The sequence below is a fragment of the Triticum urartu genome, chromosome 7A, assembly GCF_056163025.1.
Source record: "Triticum urartu cultivar PI428250 chromosome 7A, HENAU_Tu73, whole genome shotgun sequence".
Lineage (NCBI taxonomy): Eukaryota > Viridiplantae > Streptophyta > Magnoliopsida > Poales > Poaceae > Triticum > Triticum urartu.
This window is the reverse complement of record NC_141879.1, coordinates 529,671,144-529,682,913: the sequence shown is the minus strand read 5'-3', so window position 1 is coordinate 529,682,913 and position 11,770 is coordinate 529,671,144. Positions and strand designations below refer to the sequence as shown.

The 11,770-nt window shown below is 44.2% G+C and overlaps 1 pseudogene; it reads left to right on the top strand.

Moving 5' to 3' along the window:
* The first annotated feature begins 2,700 nt into the window (after positions 1–2,700).
* Positions 2,701–4,717, top strand: LOC125531153 (protein RICE FLOWERING LOCUS T 1-like; annotated as a pseudogene).
* Positions 4,718–11,770: the final 7,053 nt, after the last annotated feature.

The following is an 11,770-nucleotide window of genomic DNA, read 5'->3' as shown; positions in this document are numbered from 1 at the left end:
AAAGGCAACAGGCCACAAGAGATATTACTGTGTAATATCGCGACGGGAGAATATAAACCAAAGTTAGTATATAGTGGAGGTGAGGTCATATTCTTCCACAATAGATCGGTGGAATTAGAATTGGGTCACAAATAGATAAACGAAGCGACGGGGACCGAAAATTACATGTAGTACACTGCTTTAGTAGTACAGAGGAATAACATTCCTGCATAGCGTTAATCTCAGGCCCACGGTTACATACATGACGTGTCGATTTGCATTTGAGCAAGCTGTTTGCTTCCTTCTTTCAGCTGACATACATGGCCTATCATTCTAGCCTAGAACATCACGTGTCGCATTCTGATGGAAGTTAATTTAGGAAGGTATAATAGATCATATTCGACAAATAAGGTACAAGAGAGCAAGACCCTTCAGTTTTTGGTTATGGGATGCAGTTGCACACATATAAGATTAAATAGATATATCAAGAGCTAAGTTTGTAAGGTGCACGATTGATGATCTATCTATCTATCATGTACAGAAACTACCTAACAGGTGCAACGACTGGTCACATTTTCTCACTAAATCCTGCAAGTATACGTGTGTTATAACATGATGTGCAACCATTATTTTTATTAAAAAGATTTGACATCTTGGGGAGTCATCATCAAACAATAACCTCGTTGAAGTCTAACTTTGTGTGACTGAGTCTAAGCCAAAACAACAACTACCAGACCTAGAAACTCTTTGAACCCTGGGAAAACCATAAGTCCAGACGCTCAAGATGTTATTTTTCATGTAAATCACCGTAAAATAGCATACTCCCTCCTTGGTAACAACGTAAGGCATTGCCCGGCATTGCCCAGCCGGCAAGCCCGGTAATGAGGTCCATGAACTAAAAATAAGTGCTCGGTCAACAAACAAATGAACCAGGACATCATCATTAATTTTGTTTTTCCACCTTGGTACGTTGCATCTATTTTTGAAATGTTCTTGACATTGAAAGGAACACTTTGTGAATTACTTTGAGCAGCATGGGCGATGGCCTCTTCTTTCTTTGTGTGGTTCTTGAGTTTGGGACCCACATTCTTTTCTCATGCCCCGCTGCCCATTTCCTTTGGGGTTTTGTCCAATATGCCCTGTGGCCTGAGTGGCTGGCCCTAGCTAGACTTTGATGAGTTTCTAGAAGTGCAGGAAAACCATACCGGTATGTGGGGGCGCCTCTTCTGGTTAGTGTTTACGGTGATGACCTAGACCATTTGGACTACACATAACAAATGGTTATTGAGTCGGCCTTTCTACGATGTGCTACTGACTCGATGTTTAAATTTGTGGCCTTCTTGCAGCACTTGCACTGGATCTGGAGGCATCGAGACAAGGACCGTCTAGGCAACATGATTGATGATCCTCTATTGGTATGTTTCTTTATTTCACCTGGGCGTGTTTGTGATGTTGCCGCAACAGACTCTATTTTCCCTTCCTACGCGTGTACGATTTGTGTGATTATGGTGGTTTCTTTATATATAAAGCAGAGCAAAAGCCTAGCTCGGTGTATTGCTTTGAGAAATTTTGAAAACACATTCTCAAAATGCTTTACTGAAAACCAAGTTGAGCACAAAACAAAGGGGCCAAGATCACAACTCAAGAATACTATAGACAAACCATAACTTTGAGAAAATAAATTAACGTCTCCATATTTTTCAGTATTTTGTGAGAGAAATTGGAGAAGTTATTGAAGGGTCAACTATGCGTGGCTGTTTCAGAGGTGTATGAGCTCATGGGCATAAAAATCATGCATGGAATCTGTTCTCAACAATAGAGATCCTCTATTTGTATACGTGCATGCTAAACATTATCAATTTTAATAGTTGTCAAATTAATGAATTAAAAATTAGTGACAAGAACAATATTTTATTAAAATGTATAAGTCAAAGCGGCCAATTTGAGGACTTAACACCACATATGGTTTGTGCCCTTGTACACGTCTACTATATTTTTGTTTCAATTTTAAAAGTGTATCACTTTTTATTTGTCATAAGGAAAAAAGATTGGAACTTATGTAGAAGTGATGGCAGTGTACATCAACCAAAGTCAAGGCCGACGTTTTTCCTCCTATCTGAAAACCGTTTTATGTAAAATTGATATAATGATGTATACTGAATACTGACGCATAGTATTATATTAAGCATTGGGGCTAATTGACACTGTAGCTAGCCAACTGATACATGCCCAATTATATATAAATGATACCATGTAAAATCAGAAGTAGAGGCCTTCCTCTTGGAATTTAATGCGTGGAAGAACCCAAGATATATAACTCTATATAATTGATATGGTAAGGACATATGCGATTCCAAACATTTGTTATATATGCTCTTATCGCGTGAAAGAGATGGTGCTAAAAACACTAGCACGACAAAGGAATAAAGTCTAAAATTCTACCAAACAAGTAGAAGGGCATATTGTGGAAAGTAGATCGGCACCATATTTCTATTAAAACGAATGTAGCTAACGTCAACTGAAAGCAAGCTCTTGTTCGAGGGAGTAGAAATTGTCAAAATTATTAGAATGTGAACCACGCGCGTGTGTGTGTGTGTGTTGGCACGCACATGTAAAAGTAGAGCCCTCTCGGGGTCTATAAATAGCTCCTCAAATCCTTGTAATCTTCCATGCTTTTGTAGTTGAAGAGTGTATACACATGCTTTGAGACTCCAAAATATCATGGCGAATGACTCCTTGACAAGGGCGCATATAGTTGGAGATGTTTTAGACCCATTTGCTAGCTCAGTGCCTCTAACTGTGATGTATGATGGGAGGCCTGTGTTTAATGGCATGGAGTTGCGGTCACCGTCAGTCTCTCTAAAACCTAGAGTTGATATCGGCGGTGATGATTTTCGTGTTGCCTATACCCTAGTAAGCCTATTACTTTGAACTCAAAAGGAGTACTGCACTGATAATAGGACATAGTGTATGGTGTGGTGTGGACTCCAAAGAGCATGGGAGACCAAGGGCTTCACCTAGCAAGCTCATTGTTGCATGTTGCATGAACTTGTTTGTTGGTAGCTCGACCCAAAATATAACCATGGTTAATTTTTATCCCCTAACATGTCGGCCATGTGTTGTGTTAATTGCAAATAATTAGGTTATGGTGGATCTTGATGCGCCTAATCCCAGCAACCCGACACTGAGGGAGTACCTGCATTGGTAAGTCGGAACTCCTACACGAGTTTTCTTCTTCTACGACATGCACGTTTTTTGGATCACAGCTATAAGTTGGTGAACTTCTCTAATTAATTTATTTCTTTGGTATGCAGGATGGTGACAGATGTCCCATCCTCAACAAACAATAGCTTTGGTGAGTATATATCCACATTATATGCAAACAAGCATACACAGTTACCATACCTTGCATTCATGTAAAACTTTCCTTCATCCAATAATATGTTAAAATTTCTTCCCATAACACTAAAGTTTTCATCCATGCTCTCTTCCAAATGGTTCATACAAGGTATTACAGTTGATATTCCATTCATGCGCAAACCCTTATACTTAATGTATAATTTTAAAAGGTTATTGTTTAAATTATTCTGATGTATGAAATTGTGTTATTTTGTATATTGTTACTTGTAGAATATTTTTTATAATGCAAGATTTTTTTAATTATTGTTGCAAAGTATTTGGCAAACCTAGTTAGGTATTTTCCACATCAATTGGTGCAATGTTGCTATACATATAGTGAAAGGTATAATTGTGTGTAAGCAAGAAGTTGCATAACTGACACACACAAAATTGAAGGAAGAATATTTACTTTAAAATGAGGCATTTTTTTTACTTGTGTAATATGACTTCAAGAAGAGAACACATAATGGATTATTGGCTTTATGTTGAGGTAAAACACATATTATGTTACCAAGTAGCAACTGCCATTTTAACGCCCCATCAATGGAACATAATTGCACTACAAACTTCCTTCCCGAACTAAATGAGGTTTAGGTGAAATGGTGAGATCCTCGAAAAGCAATATAAATATCTACGATGTCATATATTTCCATAAAATGTCATATATTTAAAGATCGAGGGAGTAATGCCCTGAAAAATGGCGATGAGTATATTGAAAGCATGTATCTAATCTGACATTTTATGATTGACGTATCAATACACTTAAAGTTCATTTTCTGTGACTACAAGTAATTGGCTACCAATGCACCCATGCTAATCAGGGTAAGCAAGAAAATTCCGGCATATACATAAATAATAGCTTCAAGTAGTGAACAAAATGATGCATGTACACCCATGTTGAATCTAAAGACGGTTTTACAACTGTTATTTTCATCATCTTCCACCTTACTGCAAATCAATTATCTCAAGGAAGGGGACAAATACAGTAAAAAAATCACAAATCACATGCTATCCCTTTTTCTTTTTCCGGGGAAAAGTGCATGTTTATCATATCTTAACTACCTTATTCGTTGATGAAATGGCAGGCTAAGAGATTGTGCCATACGAGAGCCCAAGACCGACCATGGGCATCCACCGCATCGTGTTGGTGTTGTACCAGCAGCTAGGGCGGGGGACAGTGTTTGCGCCACAAGTGCGCCAAAACTTTAACTCGTGCAACTTCGCACGCCGCTTCAACCTCAGCCAGCCCGTTGCCGCCATGTACTTCAACTGCCAGCGACCGACGGGCACCGGTGGGAGAAGGTTCACCTGATCTATCCAACTGATTGATCAACCAAGTTCCACGACCACAGTCCAAGGCGAAGCTTGGGTTTACCAGTACTTGATATATTATATATCTAAAAAAGCTGGAATAAATGTACTGGAAGGTTCATGTCTGATCTATCTAACTGATTAATCAGCCATTTTCTAGCTCGTAGGCAAATAAATAAGCTCGAGCTTGCGAGTGTGTGTGCTTACGAATACATGATGGCCGCATCACACGGTACTTAGCTAGAAAAGTTGAAATAATCGTGCATGTGTTGTACTTGTGTAGTCTCCTTAAGTAATGTGTGTTTACAAGGATGTGTCTCCTTAAGTAATGTGTCTTTACAAGGATGTGTTGCTACTGTTCAATAAGCAGATGTGGCATTTTGCCACACCTTGGTAATGAGATATATGTGATTTTTATGATATTATGTTTGAGCAAAATAATTCTGTATTTTCATGAGTTAGATTAGCACAACCATGAGCGTGAGGTCGACCGATGGAGAGAGCAAACTGATGGCACATGCACAATATAATCTACATTCTTCATGCCACAACAATTCAAATCAAAATTTAGACCACTACTTGCTAAGTATCAACACAACACAACCACGACTAGTAGCACAAACGGGTATTGTTCGCACCAAATTTGGACTTTGTACGTACTATCTACTCGCAAATTTTGTTTATTTGTGTCCTTGTGATGTGCATTGTACTTGTTTCTATACTCACGTCTCGAGATCTAGTTTGGCAGATGCAGCTGATAGCACGCGGGTAGTCTAATGATCGATGATGGGTTGGAGAAGCCAAGGTAGATTTGGGTTAAAACCATTTTATCATGTTATGGTGCTTTGGCCAAAATAGGTGACGATGAAATTCTGCTAGGCACCTTTAACCTCCTAGGAAGCACTGGTGTGATGTTGTTTTTCCTCCTCGCCCCTAGACCCAAGCTAACGGAAACCCTTGGTTGAAATCTTCTTTGATTGGATGAGGATTACACTTCCTGCATTGATGCTCTTCCTGGAGGCATCATCATGGAGCCGTTGTACGTTGGCGGGACCAGTTGCTCGTGGCTTGTCCGTATGGAGGTCAAAACAGTTCCCGGATCCGTTGGCATTGTGACTCGGTTGGAAGAGCAATGGTGGGCATATATGGCCGACTACTTGGTAAGGAGCAACATGGTAGTGTGTTTGTTGCAGTGTTCGGTGTTTTTTTCCATCGTGTGTTGTGTGGTCGAAATCGATGCATCTGGAGAGATGGGTGATGAGACGATCATGCTTGTTGATGGCCTAGGTAGATGGATATCCTTGGCATGTGTCGAGCTTTTGTTGGTGGCCACGTCAGGGTGGTATTGATCGTATCTTTTTTATCTTTATGTGTGAGTTGTAATCATAATATTTGCTCGGGTTTCCTCGTATTAAGCAGGCAAACCTTTGATTTTTTTACTAATTCTCTATCAGATTTTTTTATTTCCCAGTCTACGATGACTCTGAGAACAGGTGATCTAATGATTTAACATTGTAATTCATGTGAATTCCTTTTTTAAGCAATGAGAACAGGTTCTATATTTTTTGCACTAGATGAACATAATTATTATCTTAGATTTGTATGAATAGACTAGCAAAAAGGCCCGTGCATTGCAACAGGAGAAAAAAATAATACCAAACGCTCTTAATTTGCAAAAATGCTCTATATTCCGAGAATTTGTAGCTATTTCTCAAATACACGAAGAGTTGTTAAAAAGATACAGTATTTTTAATCATAAAACGAGTTTTTTTGTCTAGAAAAGAACATTCTTGTATGGTCTCATGTTGACGCACGTACTTGTGCCCCTATTTCATCACTATTTCTTGCCACACATGTCATAGGTATTGGTCCCTGTTTCATCACTACTTATATCTTATCAAATTTGTCTTTTTTTTCTTCATGCATGCCTCCTTTTAATTTTTTTCATGCATGTCCTCTTTTTTCTTCTTCTTATATATAGGATAATAATGCAACATCTCATTTTTATCAGATCTCCTCTGCATTTTCTCTTTTATTTATTTTATAGTGGACATCCCATCTTTATTGGGTCTATTTTTTTATTTTTTGTCATGCATGTATTTATTTATTGGGTGTCTCTAGCAAATGTATCTTCAATTTCATGTCAAATCCTGATTTTGCTGAGGTGTTCATCCCCAATCTGAATCAGTACCGGTATGAAAAAAGACGGATAATGCATTGTTGATTAACATTGCAGCCTAGATAGTATTTTAATAAAAAAGTTGTTAACAGATAAAATAACATCATATTTAGATTCTATGTATTTTTATAATCAAATTCCATATATAACATGTTAAATTTGAAGTTACGGTTTAGAAGATATAAGTATTTTTAAAAACAATTGTTATGTACAGCAGGTTTAATGTTAGAAACGTCAGGGGTTTTCTACAAAATAGCATGACGGACTAAGAATACCTATTTCTTTTATTAGTAGGCATAGATGTGCAAAGCCGATGGAGAAACAATATATATTCCCATTCAATTGAGCTGTAGACATTTCCCAACAAACTAAAAGCCGTAGACAGACCCTTTTGGCCTAATAAATAGCCAGAGGTAAGTTGTGTTGGCAAATTCTAGCCTATCTCACTCACCTCATCTTGATCTTTGTCTGAAAACTCAAATGACAGGAAGAACATGGAGGTTTTGCGTTGCGTAAAACTTGCAGCTTTTCTGCTCTTCTTTCTCTTGTTTTATTTGCGGAAGCAACAAGGAAAACGGGGTCGTGACCCCTTACACTCCGCCACCACCGATCGTGGTGCTTGTGCCATCCCACGAGCGATCTGGAGGGGGCGCAGGACTCGTTTAGACTCCAACGAAAACATGAGCTATTCTCGCTACCTGAAACTACCTGACGAAACTGAAGAAAACAAACTACACTAGCCTAAAAACCTCCAGACTTGGGTTTATTCAACAATCACCCCCTAAACTCTAGTCTGCCTACATTATTTTCTTCATCCCAATTTTGTCACACAGCTGAAAGAATCTGACTCGTCCCAGAGGCTTTGTCAGGATGTCAGCCAGCTGATCTCCAGTTCTGATGTAATCGACTTCCATCTTCCCCTCTTCTATGCACTCTCTGATGAAGTGGTAGCGCAAGTCAATATGCTTGCTTATGTCATGTAGAACATGATTCTTGCAGAGTGCAATGGCGGAATTGTTGTCCACCAGAAGCATAGTCACCTGCAGCTTCTCGCCGGTGATCTCTGCGAGCAGTCTTGCCACCCACACCCCCTGACAGGCAGCAGTGGTGGCCGCTATGAACTCTGTCTCGCAAGATGAGAGGGACACCACTTTCTGTTTCTGCGACAGCCATATGACGGGGCTCTCTCCAATGAAGAACAGCGCCCCCGTCGTGCTCTTGCGATCGTCAATGTCACCGGCCATGTCGTTGTCGCTGTATCCAAAGAGGTTTGCTCCTCCAGTTCCTCGGCGCGGGAAGTGACAGCCCAAGCTGCGTGTCCCCACAACATATCTGATGATGTGCTTTACCGCCGTCAGGTGTTCGACGGTGGGTGACTCCATGAATCTGCTCACATAGCTGACAACATAGGTGATGTCAGGCCATGTGTTCGTGAGGTAGCGCAGCGTCCCCACCAAGCTTCTGTATGTTGTTGCGTCGGTCGGAGCCGCCGTGCTGTCCTTGCTCAACTTCAGACGTGCTTCCATGGGTGTCGGACTCGGATTGCACCCAGCCAGTCCAGCCCTCTCCACAATCTTGTCGGCGTACGTTCTCTGAGCGATGGTCACCCCGGCTGCTTCCTGGCGCACCTCAATGCCTAGGTAATAGGAGAGCAGCCCGAGATCACTCATCCTGAATGTGCCCTTCATCTCCTTCTTGAAGTTGTCGATTTCCTTGAAATCTGCTCCGGTGATCACCAAATCGTCCACGTACACCCCCAGAAGAAGAAGCTCGTGGCCGGATCCACGTGCGTAGACCGCATGCTCAGAGTTGTAGCGGCGGAAGCCCATGGCGACAAGAGTTGCGTCGAGCTTGGCGTTCCATGCTCTCGGGGCCTGATGCAGTCCGTACAGCGCCTTCCGCAGTCGCAGCACCTTATGCTCCTGGCCAGCAGCGACGAACCCCGGTGGTTGCTGGACATATACTTCTTCCGCCAGGTCGACGTTGAGGAACACCGACTTCACGTCCATGTGGTGAATCGCCTGTCGTGGTTCTAAGCCTGACAGTAGAATAGGGGGGGGGGGTAGGAATGTAGAGGCAAGATCCTAGCTATGGAGGAGTTGTACACGCGAGTTTTACGAGTTTAGGCCCTTCTTAGAAGAAGTAATAACCCTATGTCTCGGAGCCCGGAGGCGGTCGACTGGATATATGTGTGTGAATTACAAAAGGTGTGAACCCTTGCCCCAAAGGAGGGGGTGGCTTATATAGAGTGCGCCAGGACCCCAGCTCCCCTCCGTTACACAGGGTTCAATGTTCATAAAGGATGAACGTTACTGGTAACATCCGGAGTAAAGTGCCATAAATGATTATTAAAGCTATGACTTAAATCCTGACCGTTGCAGAGTGAGTGGCTTCACATCTTCTGGTGGTCGAGTGGTTGTTCGCATGGTCGAGTGTCTTCAAAACTGTCGATTGGAACATAACTTCATGGTCGAGTGGATGATGATCTCTCTTCGACTGCTTCTGGTTCTTTTAGAGATGTCCTTGGGGAGGGTATCTTGGACAGATCCATGACCCTACCCTAGGTACATAGCTTCGTCATTAGCCCCCGAATGATCAGGGTTTGAGTGGGGAAGGAGTTGAGAACACTTCCGACTCATTCTTCATGTTGTGAGTATAACTTGTTCTGGAGCCATGAACTGAGGAGACAATGCCAACTTCTTCTTCAGTCGCCTTGGTCCATTCTTGGTTTTTCTCGAGTGAATTTTCATGGTAGAATTCCGAATGATAATGTAGAGGACGTTTTCAGTCTGACAAGTTGCTCTACTCTCCGCGGATTTCGCGGGATTCGAATTTCGAGAAGCGCGCCAGACGACCAGGGCCGCGGTAATCAGGACAGATTAGGCAAGTCTCCTCGATCTCCGTGCCACCTTTTTCGCCACGTACTGCGCGCGCGACTGTTGCGGGTTTTGTTTAGATCGTCTGGACCTACCAGTCAGTCACTCGGGGAACGACCTTATAAAAGGAACCGGACCGGGTCTCTGCCCCGTGCGCTCCCATTCTCTTTTCTTCTTCCTTCGACCTCTCCGCCACGCTCGCTCCTGCTCTCGTCGCCGAACCCTCGCTCGAACTCGATCCGCCATCATGGGAAAAGAGAAGACGGTGGCGCTGGAGCGCGCGAGAAGGTAACCGCGAAGGCGAAGGGCAAGCGGACCAGCCGGGGCGGATCCTCGTCGAGATCCGGCCTGCCGCCGGGCTGGATCCAGGGCGACTGGATCCGCTCGATGATCAGCCAGGATGACCTCGACGACCTGGTGGAGGGGGGACTGATCCCCCACAAATCGGCGCGGCTCCCGGGGAACGAGACCGAGCCGCAGCCAAGGAAGGGTGAGTGCGTTCTCCTCGCCACCCACGTCGATCGCGGGTTTTCTCTGCCCCCCATCCTTTCTTTCGGGGCCTTTTGAACTTCTTTGGGGCTCAGCTCCACCACTTCACTCCAAACACCATAGTCTATCTGGCTACTTTCGTGTCAATGTGTGAAAAATTCTTGGGCTGTCGACCGCACTGGGGTCTTTTCAAACACATCTTCACCTGCCGCTCCCAGTCGGTCAAATGAGAGGACACACGTGATCCAGATGTGCGGGGGCCTGGGGATCCAGATGAGGAACAAGAGCACCTTCCCAGCAATGATCCGTCCCGACTCGGTCCGAGGCTGGCAGTCGACTTGGTTTTACTGTAAGGACCAGCCGACCCCGGGTCAGTCGACTGGACTTCCTCCCTTTTCTCTGGCTCGAGTGGAGAAGCCCTCCTCCTTGAAGGTGGTCCCAGAAGAGAAGGCGCAGGTCAAGGTGCTGGTCGAGCGGGTCGTCCAACTCGTCCGTGACGGGGTGACTGGGATGGACCTGCTGGAGGTCTTTCTCGGTCGACGCATCCAACCGCTTCAGGCTCATGATCTTACGATGTGGATGTACTCTGGACTCGAGGACTCCACTCGGATCCACCCGGAGGATGTCAGCGAGGACATCTTGGAGAAGTGGCTGATGGGAATCACCAGCAACAAAGACAACCCCCGGGGGTCTAGGAGGGTGATTCCATTCGACCACTCGCGCCAGCCGGAGCAGGTACGATTCTGTTTTACCAAGTATCTTTCCGATTCACTGTGTGACACCTTGATGATGGTCGAGTGAATTTCTTCTGATCATTGTCTTTTCAGGCCCTCATTGACATGTACTCGATGCCCAATGGAGTGCAGGAGCAAGACGTCGAGGAAGGAGCGAGCGGGGGCGAGAGCGGCGAGTGGCGCTCGGATGCCGAGGAGGACGAGGAGAGCGACGAATCGACTGAAGACGAAGAGGTCGACTCGCCTCCTCGCAGGGAGAGGAGATCCAAACACGCTCATGACCCGGTGAGCACTCCGGACCTGGTGACTGCGTCGACTGGGCAGTCTTCGAAGCGTCCCAGGACGTCTTCCCCAGCGCTGATTGAGAAGGCTCCAAAGCAGCCCAAGGTTGTGCCGCCTCCAGCGCCAAAAGCACCGAAAGCCACCTCCTCCAAACTGCCAAAAGCTCTGCCCAGGATCAAAGTGACCATCCCTACCATCTCCGGGTAATCATCTGACTTGTTTTTTTTGTGTCGACTCGAACAACAGAACGTAACCGACTGGGTGCGGGTCTTTGCAGTGCTGCTACATCAGGAACCTCTTCTCTCTAGTACCGAGACGAGGAGATGGAAGATGCGGTCACCTCCAACCAAGGTAAAAACTCATATGATCTTGCTCTTGGCTACTCGGTCGATTGAATTCTAGCGGTTTACTTTAGAGTCGACTGATGTTCTCCACAGCTCCGCCCAACGTCATCGATCTCCCAGATGACGATGAAGATGTGGTTCTTAGGCCCAGAAAGAATAAAAAGGCGACGGCTGGTA